At 41.5% G+C, this 26,145-nt stretch overlaps 1 protein-coding gene across 1 annotated transcript in view; it reads right to left on the bottom strand.

Annotated features, from left to right (window-relative positions):
• Positions 1 to 8,354: 8,354 nt before the first annotated feature.
• MBTPS2 (membrane bound transcription factor peptidase, site 2) overlaps positions 8,355 to 26,145 on the bottom strand; it is a 59,687-nt gene continuing 41,896 nt past the window's right edge. Inside the window, exon 12 of the mRNA XM_014587119.2 lies at positions 8,355 to 8,768. The gene's annotated coding sequence lies outside the window, so the exon portion shown is untranslated. The remainder of the gene's footprint in view (positions 8,769 to 26,145) is intronic.

The raw sequence follows: 26,145 nt of genomic DNA, 5'->3' as shown, positions 1-26,145 counted from the left end.
TTTGTGATATATATTTAGTCTCCTCATCTCTGTTAAAGTATATTCCTTTCTGATCATGCTAACAGTTCTTTTCCAATCACCAACTTAAAAATTGTAAATCCACCTATAACCTATAAGCCTCCCTCCCCCACTTCCACATGTCCCACCTCTTTGGGCCAGACCAATGGAAAAACTCGTCACTAAATTCCAAACTCTGTCTCTTACTCTCAAAATCAAATAAAAGGAACCCTGTACCTGATCACCCCAAGAAAGGCATGTTTTGCCTCCTCTCCTGGCCTAGGTTACTCATTCTGCTTAGAGATAAACTGCATTAATTATTATTTTTACAGAGTTGATTATTTTCATCGACAATTAGAACAACATAACATTCTATTCTCTCTGAGACAGGCATACAGGATCTTCAAACACTTTGCAGAAAATGCATATCATGAAAAAACTGCATGGATTTCAATTTTTTTCTGCATCAAAATAAACTCATGCTTTAATTCCATTTCTCACAAACTCTCAGAAGTCTCCTTGAATTTTTTTTTTCCCATTTTTCTTTTACTTTTTTTATGAGCAAGAGAGAGAGACAGGCAGGCAGGTACTCCCAAAAGAGTCTTCACACCCCTGTCCATCCCCAGCTTTGGTAAGCCCCAGATCATGGGCACAAGTGTACCCAGCATTTTCAGGGAGGTCTCCATAAGTGAACCCAGAAGCTTCCATATGATTTATATATATATGTATATACATATATATATTAGAGATTTTTTATATACTGTGTGCTCACCAGAGAGAAAGAGACAGAGAGATAGAACGTGAGAAATCACCCTCCAGTGGAGACGGCCACGCTGCAATCCCTTCTCTTCCATTCTCCTCTTGAGATTTTGGGCACGTACACATGCACATCCAAGGTGAGTTTTAAGCCACTGGGTCTGGTACTGGAATCCAGCAATGTAACCATTACACCATCTGTTAGTCACCCTCCCCACCTCCGTATATTTTTAAAGTTTGCTATAGGGCACATGCATTCGCCAGAGAGAGAGACAGAGAAAATGAGGAAGCACCCCCACCAGGACGGATGGCCACACCACATTCCCTTCTCTTTCTTTCTCCTCTTGATATTTTGGGCACACACACACATGTACTCAGCATTATTTCAAAATACCAAGTCCAAGACTCAAACTGCACAGTTGGCCATGTAGGACCCAGCCACTTTAACCTCTGAACCACCTGCTGGCCCCTGTTTTAATATTGTTAATAGAGTGTGTTCTCTACCATGTGGCAATGCTTTGGTACTATTCATACTAAATCTTGCTCATCTTAAGACTTGCACTTTCCATAAGAAGAGTTTTAATTTTGTTTCAGAATTTTCACTTGGGGCCAGCTACTGGTATGATGGCTAAGGTGGCTGGATACCACATGGGCAATCACACAATTCGATTCTTGGACCTGGCAGCTTGAGAAACATGCTGGCACATGTGCAGGCATACCCAAAACCCTAAAAGAAGGGAGAGATGGAGAAGGGATTTCAGCATCACTATCCCCCCTAGGGGGATGCTTTCTCACTTTCCCTTCCTCTCTGTCTCTTTCCAGTGAGCACACATGTCCTCTGAAATTTTTTTTTAAAAAAAGAAGTTTCACATAATTTAAAATCTTTATTGAATATTAATATGACAGGAGGGATACAAGATGCAACATATACAGTCAAGTTACCTCTCTGTATGTTTAGAAATTTCTTTCTCCTTTAAGGTATTTATACCGGAACACTCAATTTGTCCTGCTTAATAATTAGTGGCATAGGTTTGAATAGTCAGAATCCTGGCAAGACCCTAAGATTTCAAAAGTATTGACAACTACCTCTAGGAAGAAGTTCACATTACTGAGTTATGACAAAATTTATTATCATGTGAGAAAACAAGCACAGCTTGTCATCTTAAAAAATGTCCCAGAGGGCCGGCAGGTGGTATGGTGGTTAAGGGCACTGGACTCCCACCTAGCTGACCATGGTTCGAGTCCCGGACCTGGTGGCTTGCTTTCTCACTTTCTCTCTCTGTCCCTCCCTGGTCAAATTAAAAATAAATAAATAAATAAATATTTTAAAAAGTGATTCTTAAAAAAAAAAAAAAAAAAAGCCCCAACTAGGGGCCAGCAGGTGGCAAAATGGTTTTGTCACTGGACTCTTGCATGGCTGACCAACGTTTTAGTCCCAGACCCGGCAGCTTGAAAATCATACCAGATGCATGTGCATGCATGCCCAAAATTCTGAGAGAAGAATAGAGGAGAAGGATTGCAGTATGACCATCCTCCGTGAAGACTGATTTCTCACTTTCCCTTTCCCTGTCTCTCCATGGTGAGCACACGAGCTCTACAGCAAAAACCTTTTTAAAAAATGCTCCAACCACTGCTTCTCTATATAAAAGGACTAAAACTACATACGGTTTATCACACAACACACCCCATCTCTGTTCCTGAAATTCCTCTAGTTTCATTCATTACAAGAGAATTAAAAAAAACAACAAACAAACAAACAAAACCAAAACAACCCCCCCCCAAAAAAAAAACAGAGCACTACAGCATCATATACAACTCTTTTTTCATTTAGTAAGTTATATACTGTTCAGAGTCTGTGGGACTAGAAGGAGAATAATCCATTTAAAACTGCTCTAGAAATTGTCTTTTGGCAGGATAGCAGGTATCCAGGTTAAAAATACAAGAGTCAGTTTGGTACTTTTTGTGGTCTTTTCAAAAATTCTTTTCAGTTGCTAGAGGACATGTGTGCTTGCCAGAGAGAGGCAGAAAAACAGAGAGGGCGAGGGCAAAAGCACCCTCCAAGGGGGCATGATCCCACTACAATCCCTTCTCCATCACTTCACCTGCTGGAATTCTGGACATGTACACACATGTGCCCAGTGTGTTTCTCAAACTGTCAGATCTGGGAGTTGAACCACGCAGTTGACCATGTGAAATCCAGCTCCCTTAACCATTAGCCCATGGGACTGGCTCTACTTTTTTAAAGTTTATTTATTTATTCAATGAGTGAAAGAGGAGAAAGAAAGAGAAAGAGACAGCACCTGCTATGGGTCCTGACACTATAATTCTTTCCCAACTTTCAGCCTTCCCTGGATCAAGGGTTTGTGTTAGTATATTCAGGAAGGTCTCTGGACTTGAACTGGGAGCCTTTTCATATGGGTCAGCCTCACAGGACATCAGGTTAAACTGCTATGCCAACCTAAGTATTTTTATTATTATTATTATTATTTAGAGAATTACTTATTTATGACCAACAGATGGTATGGTGGTTGTGGCACTGGATTCCCACATGGTCAGCTATGGTTCAAGTCCTGGATCTGGTGGCTGACTTTCTCTCTCTCCACTGTCTTTCTCTGTTCAAATTAAATAATAAATAAATAAATAAATAAGTTTTTAAAAAAGAATTGTTTAATTGTATTTGTTATTATTTTAAAATTTGCTATAGGGCATGTGCATTCACCAGAGAAAGAGAGAGAAGAAGTGAGAAAGCAAGCCACCAGGTCTGGGATTCGAACTATGGTGGGCCATGTGGGAGTCCAGCACCTTAACCACCATGCCACCTACTGGTCCTGCCAATTTGAATTTTTTTTCTTTTTTTTTTTTTGAGAAGTTTTTGCAATAGGGTGCGTGAGCTTGCCAGAAAGACAGAGAGAGAGACAGAGAGACAGAAAGCGAGAAATCACCCCCAGGGGGATGGCCACGCCACAATCCTTTCTCCTCCATTCTCCTCTCAGGATCTTGGGCACGCATGCACAGATGCCCAGTGTGTGTTTAAGCCACCGGGTCTGGGACTTGAACCATGGTCGACTATATGGGAGTCCAGCGACATAGCCATTAACTGCGGATTCCCTACCAGTCTAAAATTTTAACAGAGATTGTTTTTTAGCAAAGCACTGAGTAAAAGCAATGGCTTTGTTCATTATGTAATCACCTGTGAATAACAAAACTCTATCAGCAAATGGTTTTCATTTTTTCTTTAATTTTAAAACAAATTTTTTGCTCTAGGGCATATGCTCTCATGGGAGAAGGAGAGAAAGAGAGAGGGAGAGGGAGGGGGGAGAGAGAGAGAGAGAGAGGAAAGCATTCCTTGGGGGAATGTTCACACTGTAATCCTTTCTCCTGTATTCGCTCAGGATTTTGGGCATACACACACACCTGGTGTATTTTCTTTCTTTCTTTTCTTTTTTTTTTTTTTGGAGAGGTTTTTGCTATAGGGCGTGTGCACTCACCAGACAGACAGAGAGAGACAGGAGACAGAAAGTGAGAAATCACCCCCCGGGAGGATGGCCACGCTGCAATCCCTTCTCTTCCATTCTCCTCTCGGGATCTTGGGCACGCACACGCGCCCAGCGTGACTTTAAGTCACCGGGTCTGGGACTTGAACTGCGGTCAACTATGTGGGAGTCCAGTGACATAGCCATTACGCTAACTGCTGGTCCCCACCTGGTGTATTTCTAAAGCCACCCAGTCTGGGGCTCAAACTGCACCATTAGCCATATGGGATCCAGCCACCTTTACCACGATGCCACCTGCTGGCCCCTCCAGCATGTTTCTTAACATTCCATGTCCAGGACTTGAACTGTATGGTCACCCATGTGGGATCCGGCTGCCTTAACCACCACACTACCAGCTGACTCTGCCGTTAAAATTTAAAGCAGTTGAGACTGGAAGGTGGCACGGCAATAAAAAGCCATATTCCACAAGGCTGATCCACATGGGAAGGTTCAGGTTCAAGTGTGGAGACCTCCCTGAATACACTGGGCACATGTATGCCCATGACCCAGGGCTTATTGATATTGGAGGTAGATTGTGGCATCAAGACCTTGTTGGGGGCACTCTCTCTCTGTCTCTCTTGCTCATGGAATAAATAAACTTTAAAAATTTTAAAGCAATTATTTCTGAATTGTTAACTGATAATTGTACCAATAAATCTAGCCAAAAAGCTTTCTTAATGTGTATATTATCACTCCTGAAGTATGTCTTCTCTCCTATATTATGAACAAGTCTTTTTGACCCCATGATCCCTGAGACTTGCCAAGGTAACCTGTGGGGGTCTCCATATTACAAGGATTTTCTCATATGCTTATGCTAAGTAACATGCTCTACCAATGTTAGAGAAAATTAGTAAGTATGTGCTGTGAAATATTTTCCTCCTGGACTGTGTTTAAAATCTCATGGAATCATTTAAGATGCTTTTAGCTATGGGGGCTGACAGGTGGTGTGGTGGTTAAGGGCACTGGACTCCCACATGGCCGACTGTGGTTTGAGTCCCAGATCTGGCAGCTTGCTTTCTCTTTCTCTCTATCTCTCTTATAAATAAATAAATAAATAAAATAAGGTTAAAAAATTTTAAAAAATTTCCTTTTCCTTTTCTTTAAAGAATTATTTTATTTAACTTTTTATTTATTTATTTGAATTTGATCAGAGAGGGACAGAGTGAGAGTGGGAAAGTGAGAAAGCAAGCTACCAGGTCTGGGACTTGAACCATTTTCAGACATGTAGGAGTCCAATGCCCTTAACCACCACACCACCTGCCTCCTTTTTCTTTTCTTACCGAGAGAGAGCACGAATGCAGTCCCCCATGATCATGAATTATGCAATCAAGTTTCTGCATTTGGGGAAATCCCAGAGGTCAGCACACCTACAGCGCAAGGGGCATCTCCCCAGCCATGTATAAAACATGTAATTCTTTTAAAAAAAATAGATGCTATTAGTTATGAATAGCAATATCCAATTATAAGTAGAAAATCCTACAGGAAGTTGTATTGCCTTACCTGATAAGATGTTCAGAGGTCGATGGTCTCAAGGTAAGCAGTGTCATAAGTGACCCAGACTCTATCAGTCCCTGTATTCCATCCTCAGCACATTCACTTTGTCTATTGCTTATGGTTGCAATATGGCTCCCATATCTCCCATAAAATGAAAAGCCTACGACATGAAAGGAAGCAGGAGATGGGGAAAAATCTCTCTCTAAATATCTCTTCCTTTCATCAGAATGGAAAATCTTTTTGAAAGTCAAGAGAGTGCTGCTGAAAGGCTAATTTGACCAGATGAATCACAAAGGCAGCTCTACCTGCAAGGAGCCTGGGAAAGAGACAATATCTAGTCTTTTTAGCTTCTAAGAAAGAAAAGAGGTTCAGAACAGTCTGTGGAACGTGAGATCATTATTTCCAAGAGAGGCATTAGCATTGAGGCCTTGGTAGTGACCCATACCCACACAGGCTATCACTCAAAAGGCATGTTTTAGTTTACAGTAAGCTGACACCACAAGCAATGACAGATTTACATTATGACCCCTTCCCCTGACTTTTTCTTTTTCGTTTTTTTCTTTTTTTTTTTAGAGTTTTTTTGCTATAGGGCACGTGCGCTTGCCAGACAGAGAGAGAGAGACAGAGATAGAAAGTGAGAAATCACCCCCCAGGGGGGATGGCCATGCCGCAATCCCTTCTCCATTCTCCTCTTGGGATCTTGGGCACGCACGCACATGAGCCCGGCATGAGTTTAAGCCACGGGGTCCAGGACATGAACCGCGGTCGACTACGTGGGAGTCCAGCGATATAGCTATTATGCTAACCGCTAGTCCCCTCCCCAGACTTTTTCTTCATTGAAATGTTCCCAGAATTCGCGATGTAAAGGATGAGGTATAGCTAATTCATTGCCTATGTCATTTTAAATGGAGCAAATTCTTGACAATTTTGCCCTTCCTTTTGTTATATTGAGTGAATAAACTAGCCCCCTCCGTAACCATTTTGGTGTGTGCACTGTAGGCAATGAAAATTTGTGTCACCTTCATGAATCTTTCCAAGCCTTTTGGTTCAAATGAACTACTTTTGCTTCACTTACTGTGTGTGCCTCAGCCTTCCTTTCTAGGTTGACACCTCTGTCATGGGAAGCAGACCCTGCCAGAAGGAGAAAGAGAGGCAAACAGTGATGCAGTAGTAAGGTGTGACACTCTGTTAGGCAGACCACACGGGAAGGTTTAGGCTTTATATCCACAGAACTCCCTGAATAAGCTGAGCACACATGTTCCCATGATCCAGGGCTGGCTGAGACTGGGAGTGGCTCAGGGTGTCAAGATCCTGTAGGGGTATTGTCTCTCTCTCTCTCTCTCTCTCTAGCTCATGAAAAAAAAATAATAAACTATTTTTTTTTTTTTAAAGAGAGAAGAATGGCTTTTGGGTAAGCAACCAAAAACGCATACTAATTCATAGTTTTGAAGAACCTCCCTCAGTCTAGAAAACTAGTATTACAGGTTGTTCTGCCTATGGGGTAGCCCTTCTATCTTTTTTTTCTGGTAACAGTTCTCCCCTTCCTCCCAGAGGAAGGAATGAAACTGTTCACCCACCTTTCACATGGCTGCTCCATCTATGGAGGAGTCTGCTCTGCACACTTTTCTTAATAAACGTGCATTCGCTCTCCCTCAATGACTCGCTCTTGAATTCTTTCCTGTGCAAAGCTAAGGACTCTCACATGCTGAGTAGAGATCCCCACATGTTGAGTCTCCCCAGCAATGCAGTGACTTCAGTAAGTACACTAAGCACGTGTATACTCATGACCTGGGACTGACTGAGGCTGTGGATAGATCACAACATCCAGACCCTGTTAGGGGTGCTATCTCTTTCTCTTACCCATGGAAGAAATAAATAAACTTTATAAACCCCGAATATTACTAAAGATATGAGCATTTAAAAAAGCTGTTTCTTCTCTGTATTTTCTGTTTTGATTTAAAAATTTAAAATGAGTTTTAAGAAATAATCCAGGGGACCATCAGGTAGCATAGTGGTTAAGGCACTGGACTCCCACATGGCCAGCCGTTGTATGAGTCCCAGGCCTGGTGGCTTGCTTTTCACTTTCCTTTTCACTCTCTCTTTCTCTGGTCAAATTAAAAAAGAAAGAAAAAGCAAATGATAGTACTAAAAAAGAGAAATAAACAGTATGAAAAATATTATATACTACATAATACAATTGCAAGTATGTTACGATTATAAGTAGGTTGTTAGGATAAAAGCCAACTTGGGGACCAGCAGTTGGCGTAATGGCTATGTCGCTGGACTCCCATGTAGTCGACCGCGGTTCACGTCCCAGACCTGGTGGCTTAAAACTCACGCCGGGCACGTGTGCATGCATGCCCAAGATCCCGAGAGGAGAATGGAGAAGGGATTGCAGCGTGGCCATCTCCCCCTAGGGGGTGATTTACCGCTTTCTGTCTCTCTGTCTCTGTCTGGCGAGCGCACACACCCTATAGCGAAAAAACCTCTCTCAAAAAAAAAAAAAAAGATAAAAGCCAACTTAATGTTCCTTCTTGTAAGGAAGGACGATCCTTTGAGATCCATGTTGCCTTCTCTCCACAGACATTGCATGTTCAAAAAGATGTGCTCATTGGGTTTTCATAGACATAGAGAGGGAAAGCCTTTAGAATATTAAACAACTTTACTTCTCAGGCTACCTCGTTATTTCATTTGGAATCTGTTTCATACCACTACCCTCCAAACTGTACTAGAGATGCTCACTCAGAAACAGTTGGGTTGAATTCTTTGAGTTGCATTTCTGCATGATGAAAAAATTCTAGAGAAAGATGGTGTTGATGGTTACAAAACAAAGTGAATACACTTATGGGCGCCTTTGCTTGAAGCAGACACAGGTTGATCGATGTGTAGACTTTCTTCCTGGAAACAAGTAGCCTCCATATTCCAGACATGCTCCTTGAACGTTCTGCTGAGGAGTGGGACCAGGGTCATGTGGTCTAGCATCAGTTCCTACAAGACAAAGAGATGCAGGTCTTTGAATTTCCTGGAGCTGCCCCTGACCTGGCCATTTCCCTCTGGGTTCTGAGGCCAGGTTTGACCTAGGAGTTTCACTGCTTCAAAGAGGTAGAGGAATAAATATGCTAGTGAGAAAGGGATCCACAAGTCTTCATTTTCTAAAAGACACTAGTGGACCCCAAATGTTTGCCTCATTTTTCCTTCTTATCCTTTAAGGTTTACAGGAATCATATAACAATCAAATAGCATGACAAGGGACCAGCAGATGGCATAATGATTATGACACCGGACTCCCATGCAGTCAAGCATGGTTCGAATTCAGGACCCAGCAGCTTAAAACTCATGCCAGGCATGGGATCAGCAGTTACTGTAATGGCTATGTTGCTGGACTCCCACGTAGTCGACTGCGTTTTGCGTCCCGGGCTTGGTGGCTTAAAACTCACACCGGGCGCATGTGTGTGCGTGCCCAAGATCCCAAGAGGAGAATGGAGGAGAAGGGATTGCGGCATGGCCATTACCCCTGGGGGATGATTTCTCGCTTTCTGTCTCTCTGTCTCTCTCTGTCTGTCTAGCGAGCGCACGCGCCCTATAGCAAAAAACTCTCAAAAAAAAAAAAAAAAAAAAACTCACCCTGGGCGCATGTGCGGGCATGCCCAAAATCCCGAGAGGAGAAAGGATGAGAGGGGACTGCAGCAATGACCATCCCCTGGGGGTGTGATTTCTCGTTCTCTGTCTGTCTCTGTCTCTCTGGCAAGTGCACGCACCCCACAGTAAAAATCTGTCTTGGGAAAAAAAATAGCGTGACAAGGCAAATACATCTCCAGCATACTCAGATGACACCAAGGATTGATCTATCTCCGAAAAGTTCATTCTTACAATAAAATGGTAAATCTCTTTTATTTTTCTCATAGGAGAAAAAAAAAATGACCAAACTCTCACTCATCTCATATTACATGTCTAGTATGCTTCTAACTGGAGACTCTTCTCAATTTGTCTTATTTTCCTTGGTCCCTTTGCAATAGTAGAAACAACAGTTATGCTCATCCATCTTCTTGTCTCAAATAGCTGAGACTGGGGATGAAATTGGAGTGCACAAAGTATAACAGAGGGATTATCTTCGACTTTAGAGTTGCCTATGTCCATCCATTCAAGAGAAGTCGTCGAGCACTGTTATGAACTATATGGGCAATACCAAGTGAAAGCACAGTGTCTCAGCCCTTAAGGAGTTTATAAACCAGGAAAGGAAACAGGATACATGAGGTTTTACATGATATATATGTATATAAAAACTTAAGACACACTATAACATGGATGAAACTTAGCATTATTATGCTAAATGAAGTGAGTCGATCACAAAAGGACAAATACTGTATGATTCCAAGTATATGTGGTACCTAGAGTAGTCAAATTCATAGAGACAGAAAGCAGAATGATTGTCAAGAGCTGGAGGAGTGGGGTATGAGAGATTGTTTAATGGATACAGAGTTGTTTTACATGATGAAAATATTCTGGAGATGGTGGTGATGTTTGCCCAAAAATGAATGCACTGGGATCAGCAGTTAGAGTAATGGCTATGTCACTGGACTCCCATGTAGTCAACTGCAGTTTGAGTCCCGGACCCGGTGCCTTAAAATCATGCTCGGTGAGTGTGCATGCGTGCCCAAGATCCCTAGAGGAGAATAGAGGAGAAGGAATTGCGGCATGGCCATCCCCTCTGGGGGGTGATTTCTCGCTTTCTGTCCCTCTGTCTCTCTCTCTCTTTCTGGCGAGTGCACGAACCTTATAGCAAAAACCTCTCAACAAAACAAAAAAACCCACACACAAAAAAACAAGAATGAATGCACTTAATTCACTGAGCTCTACTTTTGAAACTAGTTAAGGTGGTAAATGTTATGTATATTTAAAATTTTAAAAAACCCTTGAGGGGATTGAATGGTTGCACATTGGTCAAGTGTGATGATGATCTGTGAGACTGACCAAAAAGGGAAGGATGCAGGTTCATGTCTGGAGACCTCCCTGAGTATGCCAGGCACATATGTGTCCATAAACTGGGGCTAGGTGAAGGGAGGGGTGGATCCTGATTGAGCGTGCTCTCTCTCTCTATTTACGGAAAAAATTAATAAATAAACTTAAAAAAAATACTTGAGGCCAGCCACGGTGACACAGTGGTAATGCAGTATTACATCATGCTAAAACCACATGGGAAGGGCCCGGAGTCCCATCCCAAGGTCTCCCTGTATATGTGAGGCCTGAGTATGCACATGATCCTGGCTGGCTGAGGGTGGGGGGTAGACCATAGTGTGAAGACACTGTTGGGGATACCTGTCTGTCTCTTTCTTTCAGGAAATAAATAAATAAAAAGGAAAAAAAAAAGGGTCAGCTCCCTGGGCTGGTGGTTAAGGGAGTTGGAACCCACACAACTATATGGATCGAATCCTGGCCCCTGTGGCTTGGAAAACACACTGGGTGTGTATGTAAATGTGTGTTCCAAATCTCAGTAGGATGGAGAAGTGGAGAAGGGATTGCAGTGTAACCACGTCCCATTGAGAGGTGCTTTCTGTTTTTCCCTGGTGAGTGCACATGCCCTCTGTCCAAAAACAAAATAAAACATTTTCGAAAAAGAAATATCAAATTGTGGTGTAACATAAAAAAACACAACTTGGGGCTCAAAAAACATGAGTTCTAATCCTAGTATTTCTATTGATGGTGTGGTCTTAGTCAAGCCATTTAAAGTTATCATACATCCTCACCTATAAGGTAGAGAAAACGGTAACTTAACTTGTAGGTTAGTAGGAGAATTCAAACTACTGTAATGAAAAAGCCCGTTAGGGAATAGCTTCATGGCCTAATGGTTAGGGGAGCTGGATCCCATATGGTCAGTTGTACAGTTTGAATCCTGACATTGATGGCTTGAAAAACATGCTGTGTGTGTTTGTTTGCCTCAAATACTGACAGAATGGAGAAATGGAGGAGGCACTGTGGCAGGACTATGTCCCATTAGGGAGTGCTCTCTTCCTCTCTTTCTCTCTGTCTCTCTCTGTCAAGTGCACATACCCTATGGCAAACTAAAGAAAAAAAGAAAAAGAAAAAAAAAGAGCCATTTAGCTAAATGCATGATGTGATACAAAATAAACTGTTATCATGAGGGCAATGAGGGAGGGTTTCATAGGAACTAACGTTTATTGAGTCCCTACTATGTGCTCATCTCATCTTATATAAGTTTGAAGAGGAAGAAATGATAACACAGAGATTGAATTCGCCCAAACCTGAAAAGCAGCTCTGTCTTTCCTCATTCTTTCTACTCAGAGAAAGTTAACACATAAAGTGGTGCTGACATTTAAAATAGAATAAAACAGAAAATTTTTAAAATTTGATCTACATGATCAATAAATGCAGATGCTGGTTCTTTTTAAGACTATCGCTTCATTTTTTTGAAGTATTTTCAAACAAAAGTCTTAAGAAGAGTACAAAAAACATCTTCATACCCTTTACCCAGATCAAAAAACTTAACATTTTGTTGTTTACTTTGTTATCTCTCTTTGAACCATCTGAGAGTAAGCATCAAATATCGTGTCCCTTTACTCTGTCAAGGAGGAAAAACTTTTCCTCTACCCTCTTAGGCCAGTCCTGGAGGCCAGCAAATTAAACAGATAAAAGGCAGATTATCAAGAGAAACAGATTTAATTGTGTAAGGTAGGCATGGGAGTTCACAAGGAAATGTGACTTTAGAAGGTGGTAAAATTTTGAGGCTTATATGAGGTGGGGTGATGCAGACGACACACCAAGAACAATGACTTTCTAGAAGTGTGAGAAAGGACAGTAAGGAGAAACACATGCTTTTCTTTTTTTCAAAGTTTAGCCATTCCTGGGACCAGCAGTTAGCGTAATGGCTATGGCGCTGGACTCCCCTGTAGTCAACCGCGGTTCGCGTCCCGGATCTGTTGGCTTAAACTCATACCGGTCACTTGTGCGTGTGTGCCCAAGATCCCGAGAGGAGAATGGAGGACAAGGGATTGCGGCGTGGCCATCCCCCCTGGGGGGTGATTTCTCGCTGTCTGTCTCTGTCTTTCTGGTGAGCGCACGCGCCCTATAGCAAAAACTTCTCAAAAAAAAAAAAAAAGTTTAGCCATTCCTGGGACCAGCAGTTAGCGTAATGGCTATGGCGCTGGACTCCCCTGTAGTCAACCGCGGTTCGCGTCCCGGATCTGTTGGCTTAAACTCATACCGGTCACTTGTGCGTGTGTGCCCAAGATCCCGAGAGGAGAATGGAGGACAAGGGATTGCGGCGTGGCCATCCCCCCTGGGGGGTGATTTCTCGCTGTCTGTCTCTGTCTTTCTGGTGAGCGCACGCGCCCTATAGCAAAAACTTCTCAAAAAAAAAAAAAAAGTTTAGCCATTCCTGGGACCAGCAGTTAGCGTAATGGCTATGGCGCTGGACTCCCCTGTAGTCAACCGCGGTTCGCGTCCCGGATCTGTTGGCTTAAACTCATACCGGTCACTTGTGCGTGTGTGCCCAAGATCCCGAGAGGAGAATGGAGGACAAGGGATTGCGGCGTGGCCATCCCCCCTGGGGGGTGATTTCTCGCTGTCTGTCTCTGTCTTTCTGGTGAGCGCACGCGCCCTATAGCAAAAACTTCTCAAAAAAAAAAAAAAAGTTTAGCCATTCCTGGGACCAGCAGTTAGCGTAATGGCTATGGCGCTGGACTCCCCTGTAGTCAACCGCGGTTCGCGTCCCGGATCTGTTGGCTTAAACTCATACCGGTCACTTGTGCGTGTGTGCCCAAGATCCCGAGAGGAGAATGGAGGACAAGGGATTGCGGCGTGGCCATCCCCCCTGGGGGGTGATTTCTCGCTGTCTGTCTCTGTCTTTCTGGTGAGCGCACGCGCCCTATAGCAAAAACTTCTCAAAAAAAAAAAAAAAGTTTAGCCATTCCTGGGACCAGCAGTTAGCGTAATGGCTATGGCGCTGGACTCCCCTGTAGTCAACCGCGGTTCGCGTCCCGGATCTGTTGGCTTAAACTCATACCGGTCACTTGTGCGTGTGTGCCCAAGATCCCGAGAGGAGAATGGAGGACAAGGGATTGCGGCGTGGCCATCCCCCCTGGGGGGTGATTTCTCGCTGTCTGTCTCTGTCTTTCTGGTGAGCGCACGCGCCCTATAGCAAAAACTTCTCAAAAAAAAAAAAAAAGTTTAGCCATTCCTGGGACCAGCAGTTAGCGTAATGGCTATGGCGCTGGACTCCCCTGTAGTCAACCGCGGTTCGCGTCCCGGATCTGTTGGCTTAAACTCATACCGGTCACTTGTGCGTGTGTGCCCAAGATCCCGAGAGGAGAATGGAGGACAAGGGATTGCGGCGTGGCCATCCCCCCTGGGGGGTGATTTCTCGCTGTCTGTCTCTGTCTTTCTGGTGAGCGCACGCGCCCTATAGCAAAAACTTCTCAAAAAAAAAAAAAAAGTTTAGCCATTCCTGGGACCAGCAGTTAGCGTAATGGCTATGGCGCTGGACTCCCCTGTAGTCAACCGCGGTTCGCGTCCCGGATCTGTTGGCTTAAACTCATACCGGTCACTTGTGCGTGTGTGCCCAAGATCCCGAGAGGAGAATGGAGGACAAGGGATTGCGGCGTGGCCATCCCCCCTGGGGGGTGATTTCTCGCTGTCTGTCTCTGTCTTTCTGGTGAGCGCACGCGCCCTATAGCAAAAACTTCTCAAAAAAAAAAAAAAAGTTTAGCCATTCCTGGGACCAGCAGTTAGCGTAATGGCTATGGCGCTGGACTCCCCTGTAGTCAACCGCGGTTCGCGTCCCGGATCTGTTGGCTTAAACTCATACCGGTCACTTGTGCGTGTGTGCCCAAGATCCCGAGAGGAGAATGGAGGACAAGGGATTGCGGCGTGGCCATCCCCCCTGGGGGGTGATTTCTCGCTGTCTGTCTCTGTCTTTCTGGTGAGCGCACGCGCCCTATAGCAAAAACTTCTCAAAAAAAAAAAAAAAGTTTAGCCATTCCTGGGACCAGCAGTTAGCGTAATGGCTATGGCGCTGGACTCCCCTGTAGTCAACCGCGGTTCGCGTCCCGGATCTGTTGGCTTAAACTCATACCGGTCACTTGTGCGTGTGTGCCCAAGATCCCGAGAGGAGAATGGAGGACAAGGGCTTGCGGCGTGACCATCCCCCCTGGGGGATGATTTCTCACTTTCTGTCTCTATGTCTCTCTCTGTGCCCCCCCCCCTTAAAAAAAAATCTTCTAAAAAAAAAAAAAAAAAAGTTTAGCCATTCCTTTCTTCTGTGACGTTCTCCATCAAACCCAGAGACAACCAGGCCCGCACCATTTTTTTTTCCTCTTTACCCCCTCTTAGAAGGGCGTCCCTTTTAACAAAGGCTACCACTGCACTTGGGCTCTGGATCCCATGTCATCCCTTGATGACATTCTCTTAGGCTCTATCCATTCGGCACCAAAAACATGCGTATGGCTCCCATTGCAAAAACGGTAACAACTTCTACATCCGTCACTGGATCCCATATTGGAGTCACCCTCTCCTTCCAAATTCACCACCTTTCTTCTTCTTCTTCTTCTTCTCCTTCTTCTTCTTCTTCTTCCTGTTTTTTCCTTTTTTTTTTTTTTTTTTTTACTTTTTGCTAGAGATTGCATGTGTTTGCCAGAGAGAGAGAGAGGAGAGAAGAGAGCACCTCCCATAGGACATGGTCATGCCACAATACCGTCTCCATTTCTCCTTCCTTTTAGAATTTTGGGCATGCACATGCACACACCTAGCATGTGTCTCAAGCTGCCAAGACTAGGACTCAAACTGTGTGTTTGGCTATGTGGGGACTGGGCTGCCTCAACCAAGCCACACAGCCTGCCCTCTTTTATTTATTTCTTGAGAGTTAGAAAGAGAGATATACCCCCAATAGCATCTTCATGTCATAATCTACCCGGTCTCAGCTGGCTGGGATCACAGGCACACCTACATGCCCAGTGTGCTCAGGGAGGTCCCAGGATGTGAACCTAGAACTTTTCCCATGTGGGTTCATATGTGTTACCACTGCTCCACCTCCTAGCCTCCCAAGTAAAACTTATTATTGGCATTTCCTGTATTTGCAGTCTCTTCTTCACATACCTAAACTACTACACCATTCACTCCAAGCTGACTCAAGTTTCCCTGCTGCACCAGGGCTGTTCCCTGAAGATAAGCTATGACCTCTTCTGCTGGATACCTCAAATGCTTTTCAGATCTTATCCTATGGCACTTCTCTGTCAGCAACATCTCATATTATTGCCATTCAGTTCTTCTTGACACGTTTATTTTCTTGGAGAGGTTTTTGCTATAGGGCGTGTGCGCTCGCCAGAGACAGAGAGACAGAAAGTGAAAAATCACCCCCCCAGGGGGGATGGCCATGTCACAATCCCTTCTCCTCCTTTCTCCTCTTGGGATCTTGGGCACGCACACGCATCCAGTGTGAGTTTTAAGCCACGGGGTCTGAGACGCGAACCATGGTCAACTATATGGAAGTCCAGCATCATCATCATAGCCATTACGCTAACTGCTGGTCCCAACACGTTCTTATTCCTTTGTGTAATTCTACTCTTTTGTGTCTTTCTTAATTTTTTGTTTTGAGAGAGATTTTTGCAATAGGGTGCACACACTCACCAAAGAGACAGACTCAGAGAGAGAGGACAGAGAGCGAGAAATCCCCTGGGGGGCATGCTGCAATCCCTTCTCTATTCTCCTCTCAGGATCTTGGGCATGCATGCACATGCGCTCAGCCTGAGTTTCAAGCCACTGGGTCTGGGACTCGAATTGTGATCGACTACGTGGGAGTCCAGCAATGTAGCCATTATGCCATCTGCTGGTCCCCTTCCTAATTTTCAGAAGCTCCTTTTCAGTTTCCTCTTCCTGTATTTCTTTTATTTTTGATGTAAATGCTGGTGGTACCTCCAGATAATTTCTCCTGAGTTCCAAACTGCCTACATGCCAGCTCCATTTGGAAGTCTGTCAGGCACTCAAACTCAAAAGTTCCAGATTGAACTGCTCCCTTTCTTTAGATCCTTAGCTTAGGTAATGGTATTGCCATCACTTAATTGTATTTTTTAAGAAGTATTTACTTAGTTTTATTTATTAGTAGCATTATTATTTTTTCCTTTTCTTTATTTCTTTTACATTAATTCACTATACATCATTACAGCATACAAAATGAATTTTACATCCAGAATATACTGTATATTGGCTCAATCAAGCACATCAACATACATTTTACCAACAAATAATTTTCCACTTATGTCTTTATATATAGCAATCCTTGATTCCCTACCCCTCACCCTCTGCCATGTCCCACCCTCCTCCTACATTGTCTCTGGTATCCATGGTTGCTTTCTATGCCTTTCCCCCCATTTAACTGATTTACTAATGAACTTAATTAGTCTAAATATTTTCAATAGCTAGCACAGCTGATATATACATATCCACGAACCCAAGTCTGACTTTAGGCATAAACCTCAGTGAGTAGAATGAACATACTATAAAGTAGTACCTGCAGTCATCAAATACGCAATTTTTTTAAAATTTTGATAAGAGCAGTTTTAGTGTTCTTTTTTTCTCCTGAAATTTTTTTAAATTAATTTACCTTCATTCCCTGAGCATCATCACAACATACAAAATGTGGTTTCCCATCTAGAATAAACTGCATAGTAGCATTAGTTTTAAAAGTCTGCTATAGGCCAGTGTAGCCACCAGAGAAAGAGAGAAAGTAAGAAAAAAAGCCACCAGGTCTGGGATTCAAACCACAGCTGGCTATGTGGATAGTTCAGTGCCTCAACCACCATGCCACCTGCTGACCCTTAATTGCATTCTTGACTCCTTCTTGAGCTGAATCTGCACCATTAAACACAGTAGATTCTACTTCCAAGTCTGTTTTCTTCTCTTCTTGGGTCCCTACTGCCATCACTCTGTTCTACATTATCGTCATCTCTAGCCAAAGATTATGGAAGTAGTCTCCTAACAAACTTCTTTTGTTGCTAGACAGGCTTTTTTCCTATCTATGATTTAGTCCCAGCCAAGGGGATCCATCCAAAATGCAAATCTAATTATGGTACTCTTGCTTAGACATTTCAGTGACTCATTTGTGATGAAGCTGAAATCTGCACACTTTAATAAATTTTTTTTTAGTTTATTTTCTTCATAATAGTACATGAGAGAGAAAGAGGGCACCCTCGACACGGTCTTATCATATGGTGATTCCCCTTCCTCAGCCCTCCAGCTCTCTAGGATCCTGGCATTCATAGAACTGCCCAGCGCATTTTCAGGATGACCTGGAAATCTGAACCTGCAGTTGGCCATGTGGCTTCCAGCATTGTAGTTTAGTTTGCTAATAACTGTGCCATCTGGCTAGGACTCTTCCTCTCTCTCTCTCCTTTAAAGTTTATTTATTTATTCCATTAGTGGGAGAAAGAGACACAGCACCCCTGACAGGGTCTTGAGGCCACAATCTACCCCTAGCCTCAAGTTAGCCTGAATTACAAGCATATACACAAACACCTGGCATACTCAGGGAGGTTCCAGGATGCAAACCCAGAACCTTTCCCCTGTGGTACCAGTTGCATTATTGCTGTGCCACCACATGGCCCTTCTCAACATATTTCTAAGACTTGGCATCTGCTAATCTTCTTAGCTTCATCTTTTGCCACTCTATACTTGCTACACTTAGTAGTGCTCAGAATATATTTATTGGTTTAAAAATAAATGGTATTCTTTTTCTTACAAAATATAAAAGAGAACAATTGTCTTATTTACTGCTATATCTTCAGACCCTAGAATACTGCCTAGCACATAATTAAGTGTGCAATAAATATTTATTAAATGAATGAAAGGTTATCTATCAGTTCTACTGATTAAAAATGGGCACGGGCAAGAGAAATAAAAACATTTTTATCCACTAAGTATTTTTTAGTGTGACATATTTATGAGTCATACTTTAAAAATGGGCAAGTTTAAAAACCAACTACAATGAGCTCACAAGACAAGCATTTTAAATGAGAAAAATAAGCACACAAATTTTTTTAAAGTGATCATTTATTATGAATAGAAAAAATTGGTAAAATTGTGTAAGAAATAAAATACAAATTCGTAGTATCTTCATTACCCCCTATTTTCATGATTTAAATTATGACAATAAAAGTTAATGCATGTATTTGAACAAGTAATCAGAGAATGCCACGTTCCATAATTAAGCATTATATACCTAAAACAGATGAAGATAAAATACTTACTTTAAAATCAGGACATCTGTTCCAAAGACAGACTTTTAAAAAAAACTTTAAAGACTAATATTAAAAATCCATGGAGGAATTAAAGCTTGAAAAAAATCTATGAAGCAAAAAAAGATTTCAATTAAGAAGTTATAAAAATAGTACTTTCAGATAATACTTTGGGGAAAATCTCCAGATTGATAACCTATATTGTTTGGAAATGAAAAACACTATTTCCATAAAAAATAAAAACACTTTAAGGAAAATAAAATGAGGTAAGCACTCCAGTCAATGAAAATGCATTAGATATATACTCACTTCATTGTATTATTGAATTGAAAAGGTAAAATAATAAATAGTTGCCTCATATATAAGTGAAAATGATTTTTCAAATGAGGGGTAATTTCACTTAATGTATTTATTCTCTCCTAAGCAAGAAGACTTATGATCTCCTTGACTGTTAGGAAATATTACTTAAGACAAACCATATCTTTTTTTTTTTTTAGAGTGATTTTCGCTATAGGGCGCGTGCGCTCGCCAGACAGACAGAGACATAGAGACAGAAAGCGAGAAATCACCCCCCAGGGGGGATGGTCACGCCGCAATCTCTTCTCCTCCATTCTCCACTCAGGATCTGGGGCACACGCGCCCAGCGTGAGTGTAAGACACCGGGTCTGGGACGTGAACCATGGTCGACTACGTGGGAGTCCAGCAACATAGCCATTACGCTAACTGCTGGTTCCCCAAACCATATCTTTTGAACAACTGGTTCATCACTTAGGGAAAAGAAAACAAAAGGATATATCCCTGCTTTGTGCCAATACCAAAATACATTACATGTGGGTTAAAGACTTAAATGTCTGAAAAAACTAAATCATAAAATTATTATAAGAAAATGTTTGTAAATATCCATAAAATCTTGGAGTGAGGATGACTTTCTTTTCTTTTCTTTTTTTTTTTTTTTTTTTTTTGGAGAGCTTTTTGCTATAGGGCGTGTGCGCTCGCCAGACAGGCAGAGAGAGACAGAGACAGAAAGCGAGAAATCACCCCCTAGGGGGATGGCCACGCCGCAATCCCTTCTCCTCCATTCTCCTCTTGGGATCTTGGGCACGCACGCACATGCGCCCAGCGTGAGTTTTAAGCCACTGGGTCCAGGACGCGAACCACGGTCGACCACATGGGAGTCCAGCGACATAGCCATTACGCTAACTGCTGGTCCCAAGGATGACTTTCAAAACACATTACCATAGGTAGAAAACTTTAGGTAATGACTGATGGACCATGACATGAGAACATCAAATAAGCATTATACTGAAATGAAATTTTAATATATTCACATGTAAAATGTCTAACAGTACAGCTGTGCTTATGAGGAAAAGCATTAAGAAAAAAATCACTGCCATGAAAAATGGAAAAAGGATGTAGATAAACTAAAATATAATGGCCCATGAATATAGTTTAAAATGTTCACCCTTTTTTCTAATCAAAGAAATGCAAATTAAAACTAGATCCCATTTTTGCATACGCAATTAACAGAAAAAGTTAAATGCATAGCCTACTCTTGGCTGAGTGGTTACGGGTGCCAGATCCCACATGGCTAACTGCTGTTTGAATCCTAGTCCTGGTGTCTTGAAAAACACACCAGGCATATGTCATGCATGTCCCAAATCCCAACAGGGTAAGAGACTGCAGCAAGACCACATCCTATCTGAAGGGTATTTCCCCTCCACTCCCCCATCTCTCTTTCTCTCTCTGGCAAGGGCACATGCCCTCTGGCAATTAAAAAAAAATAGGAGCCAGCAGGTGGTGTGTGGCTGACTACGGTTTAAGTCCTGGATCCGGTGACTCGAAAATCATACTGGGTACATGTGCATGTGTATCCAAAATCCTGAGAGGAGAATAGAGAAGAAGGGATTGTGGCATGGCTGTCGCCCCTAGGGGGTGATTTCTCACTTTCCCTCTGTCTCTCTCCAGTGAGCATACATGCCCTATGGCAAGACTTTAAAAAACAAAAATTAAATTCAGCCAGGCAATATGTACATATTTATTAAATTTATCCATACTTCATTATAGTAATATTTCCTCTAGGGTTTTCCTAAGAGTTTTTAGAATTATCCAAAATATCATAAACATGCAAAAAGGTCTAATTATAAAGATGTTCCTAACAATTTTATTTATAATACTGCAAAACTGGAAACAATACAGGTTGATTAAATTATGGCGTATTCAATAGTGCAATATAAGGTCATTGAAAGAACACTAGAGAGCTGGCCCCATAGTGTAACAGTTGTGCACTGGGCATGGGGAGCTGGATCCCACATGGCCAACTGTGGTTCAAGTCCCAGATCTGGTAGTTTGAGGAACACACTGGATACATGTGCGTACATGTGTCTGGGGTCCTAACACAATAAGAGAAATGGAGGGGGAGGACTACAGCATGACCACGTTTCATTGGGTGTGATTTCTCTCTCTCTGGTGAGTGTATACACCCTCTGGCAATTATAAAAAGAAAAGAAATAATATTAGTATATTAATAACATGGGAAAATATTTGCAATATATCATCAAGTTTAAACAGCAGCTTCAGTTAATATACAATATAATCCTATCTTTCCAATAAATTACAAATTACTTTCATTTCATGTTTTTTATAATAATTGTACATCTCTGCTAGTAAGAAAGAATTTTTCATTTTTTGGGGGGGCTACAGGGTATATACATTTGTTGGAGACAGAGAGATGGGGGGGAGGTGGAGGAGAAAGCACTCCTCACAGGGAATGGTCACACTGCAATGCCTTCTCTTCCATTTCTCTCTCTCTCTGTGGGATTTGGGGCACATATGCACATGCATCTGTCATGTTTCTCAAGCCCTGTGTTTGGGACTTGAACCACATGTGGGATATGGCTGCCTTAACCACCAGGCCACAGGCTGGCCCAAAAAGTATTTTTCTATGGAGGCCAAAATAATCACATTAGCTATCTCTTCTTCTAATTCTATACCTCTCAAGCAAACTCCTGATTAACAACTTCTTTTCCTAGATATTTATTTCCATGATAGAAAAGGGATGCCCTAAACTGGAGATGTGAATGTATTGTACATTACAAAGTGCTACCTCCCATTCTGGATTTCTGGTTATACACAAAGCCTAGAAAGCAAATTAGAAACCATTAAAGGATGGAAATAAAGTGATTGAAAGGCAAGAAAAGAATTCTAGGAATAAAGTATAGAAGTCAGGGACCTGTAAAAGAAGCTAAGGTGTGGTCAAATATGTTTGTACACCCTTTGTGAAAATGTGACCCCTCAATGATAAGTGATAAGAAGGTAACAATCACTGCAGGCAGTATGGGAAAAGTATATGGATAAACAATCTATGAAAGAACACACCTTAAAAATAAAAAAGAACATTTAAAAAATAAAGTTTAGATTCTTTTCTACTTAGACAAAGAAACAGCAAATTAAAATAAACATGTAAGAAATATCTTATTTTCACTCATGATGCCCAATAGGCTACAGACAAGTACCAGTCTGTGGCCCAGGGTTTGGGGTACTCTGCTCTGGACAACCAAAACCAGAGGCACTGAAAATCTAAAAGGCATACCAAAAGAAAGCGATATATTTTTTCTCAGAGGTTTTTGCAATAGGGTGCGTGTGCTCGCCAGACAGACAGAGAGAGACAGAGAGACAGAAAGCAAGAAATCACCCCCCAAGGGGGATGGTCATGTCACAATCCCTTCTCCTCCATTCTCCTCTTGGGATCTTGGGCACGTATGCACATGTGCCTGGCGTGAGTTCAAGCCACCGGGTCTGGGACTTGAACCATGGTTGACTACGTGGGAGTCCAGCGACATAGCTATTATGCTAACTGCTGGTCCCATCAAAAGGAAGTGATATTTAACACCAAGTGAGAACTGAAAGATCAGGACAAATTATGTCATGATCTTGCATTCTGAAAATAAGTAACTTAAGGACATAATGCTAACAATAACTTGAGTTGCCAGGCACCATACTAAGAACTTTACATAAACTGTTTAACAGTCTTATAAAAAACAAACAAACAAACAAACAAAAACTACTATGTCTATTTTAAGGATATTTTATTCTATGTAGAAAAATAAACCTGGATTCCTCACCTCATATCAGATATCCCAGAAACTAAAGATCTCATTGTGAAATTCCAACTCTAAAGAAAATAGAAGAAAATATAGAATACTACCATGACTTTGGGGAAAGACAGGACTTACAGATTTGACTACATCAAACTAAAAATCTTTGTTCAAAAAAGGGTATCACAAATAAAATTTACAGATGGGACTAGCTCCATAGCCAGATGGTTAAGGGAGGTGGATCCCGTATGTCCAACTGCATGGTTTGATTCTTGGCCCTGGTGTACAGAAAACATGCCAGGCGCATATGTGTGCATGCTCAAAATCCCAACAGAATGGAAAAATGGAGGAGAAAGGATTGCAATGTGATCATGCCCTGTTTGGGGGTGGTGGTGGGTGTTTTCTCCCTTTCTCTTTTTCTCTCTCTGTCTGGTGAGCACACATGCCCTCTGGCAAGTTAAACAAATTTACAGATGGGTGACAGACTGGAAAAAATTATTTGTAACATCTAAAATGGAAAAGAGATTTATACCTGGAAAATAGACTATTCTGTAAATAAACTAATTGTCTTCAAACATGAATTGTTGTATAAACAGACTGATATTTGAAACATGAGTTCTTTTGTGTTCTTGTAAAATCCAATAAGCATTTTAGGCTTTGTGGGCTTTGCTGTAACTGTTCAACTCAGTCACTTGGCACAAAAGCAGTCATAGACAATATATAAATGAATATAGCTGTGTTCCAATAGAACTTTACTTAGGAAAATTGGTAGCAAGTAGGATTTGGCCTGCAGGCCATAGTTTGTTGACTCCTAATCTAGAATATAAGAAATTCCTATGTATCAATAAAAATAAAAAATCAGGACATCCAGTGGAAAATGGGGCAAAAGATATCAATAAATAATTGGCAGAATGAAAAATCCAAATGGCTAAACAAGTATATGAGCACACAAGTTTATAAATAATGCAAAAAATGCAAATTAAAATGAAAGGTCATTTTATATCCAATTGGTTCGTCAGAACCCAGAAGTCAGATAGTTCAGGTGGGGGTAAGGGTATTGAGAATCATGAAACCCTCATGCCTTCCTGATAAGAATGTCATTTATAAAAAGTCCTGCTGGAGTTTAATCTGGCAGTGCTAAGGGAAATTAAGTATGCATTTTCATATACCAAATAAAGGAGAACACTTTGAAAAAGGGCAGCAGGCAGCCTTATACATCTATTTTGTAATTAAAGACAATATACATGATCTTTATTTTTCTCATTTCACTACGGATGGACAAAAATGCCATCATAGACTGTCACTGGCCCACAGATCAACAGTTACGAATGTAACATATTTCAGAAACGAAGAAACACTCAAATGTTCTTTGAGTCTAATTCTTTTCTTTTTTTTTTTTTTTGAGAGAGATTTTTTTTTTGCTATTGGGCACATGTGCTTGCCTGAGAGACAGAGAGACAGAAAGTGGGAGACCTTCCCCAGGAGGAATGGACACACAGTAATCCCTTTTTCTCCATTCTTCTCTTAGGGTTTTGGGCACACATGCACATGTATCCAGTGTGAGTTTTTTTAAATATAATTATTTGCTTTTATTTATTCATTCATTTTAATTTGACCAGAGAGAGACACAGAGAGACAAACAAAGGAAAGTGAGAAAGCAAGCTACCAAGTCTAGGACTTGAACCGTGGTTGGCCATGTGAGAATGTCCAGTGCCTTAACCATATCACCTGCTGACCCTGTGGTATGATTTTTGTTTTTTAAGCTACCAGGTCCAGGACTAGAATCGCTGTCAACTATGTGGGAGTCCAGCAATGTAACCATTACACCATCTACTGGTCCCTCGAGTCTAATTCTTCACAGTTTAGAATTTCGTAAATATCTGTTTTATGATTTGTCACAGGGCATTTGTGCTCACAGAGAGAGACAGAGACAGAGACAGAGAGGGAAAGGAGAAAGAACCCCCCTCATGGGGAATGGCCATGCTGCAATCTCTTCTCTTTCAAGTCTCCCTCCTGTCAGGATTCTGGGTACACCTGGACACACATGCACAGGTATTTCTCAAACCGTTGGATCTAAGACTCATAATCACAGTTGGCCAAGTGGGATCCAGCAACCTTAAACACAAGGCCATGGATTGGTCCTAGAGTTTATCTTTTAAGATGAGAGCTGGATTTATGATGCCTGATTAGTGGAATGTAAAATACACATGAATTCACGATAAAGTGAGGCTTTAATTTGATATGGAGGACCAATGATAGAGTTCTACTCTTAGATATTTCTGGGTTTTCTCTCCTTTACAGTTTAAGAAACAAATCAGTAGACAAGTTTGAGAAGCAGTCAGTTAATAAGGGACAATTATAGACCACTCATCAACTTTTAGCCATAAATTAAGATATAAGGGTGTTTTTTTTCCTCTTTTAAATGGGAAACTAAATTATATAATATAACCTGTTTGGTAATTAGAATTACAACTTTCTCTGGCTATTTTTTTAATACCTCCACTCTGAGTATTATCTATCATAGCAGGAGGTTCTATAATAGAGGCTTTCTAAAGTTCACTGACTTTATCTGCCAAGGTCTGATAAAATATACAATGTATTATGCAAATTGGTGTGACCTAAATAGCAAGAGTAGCTTACAAATATACTAATTAAAGAGGCTTATTGTCTCAAAAAAGTATATCTACAGGCTTTACCTTAAAATTAATGTTATTCAATTTTATTCCAGAACTGAAAATAAATCCTGTGTTAAAATAGTTGTGAAATAACTAAAACACCTTTTTCCTCTCATTCTTTACCACATGTAAATTTATTTTAAAAGTTAGATTGTACTAAAGCATGTGTATAGTATTATTTGATCAGACATTCAAAGAAAATGATTTATGATCAGACATTCAAAGAAATAAAAATTGCATATTTTAAATGGATGCACTTTATGGTATTGTATCTCAACAAAGCTGTTTTTAAAAAAGTGGTTTAGATAATTCGTCATCTAGTTTTATGGCTCTTAACTATAGCGTAACAGGATCA

This window comes from Tupaia chinensis, unplaced genomic scaffold (assembly GCF_000334495.1).
Source record: "Tupaia chinensis unplaced genomic scaffold, TupChi_1.0 Scaffold000184_1, whole genome shotgun sequence".
Lineage (NCBI taxonomy): Eukaryota > Metazoa > Chordata > Mammalia > Scandentia > Tupaiidae > Tupaia > Tupaia belangeri.
This window is presented reverse-complemented; position numbering and strand designations above follow the sequence as displayed.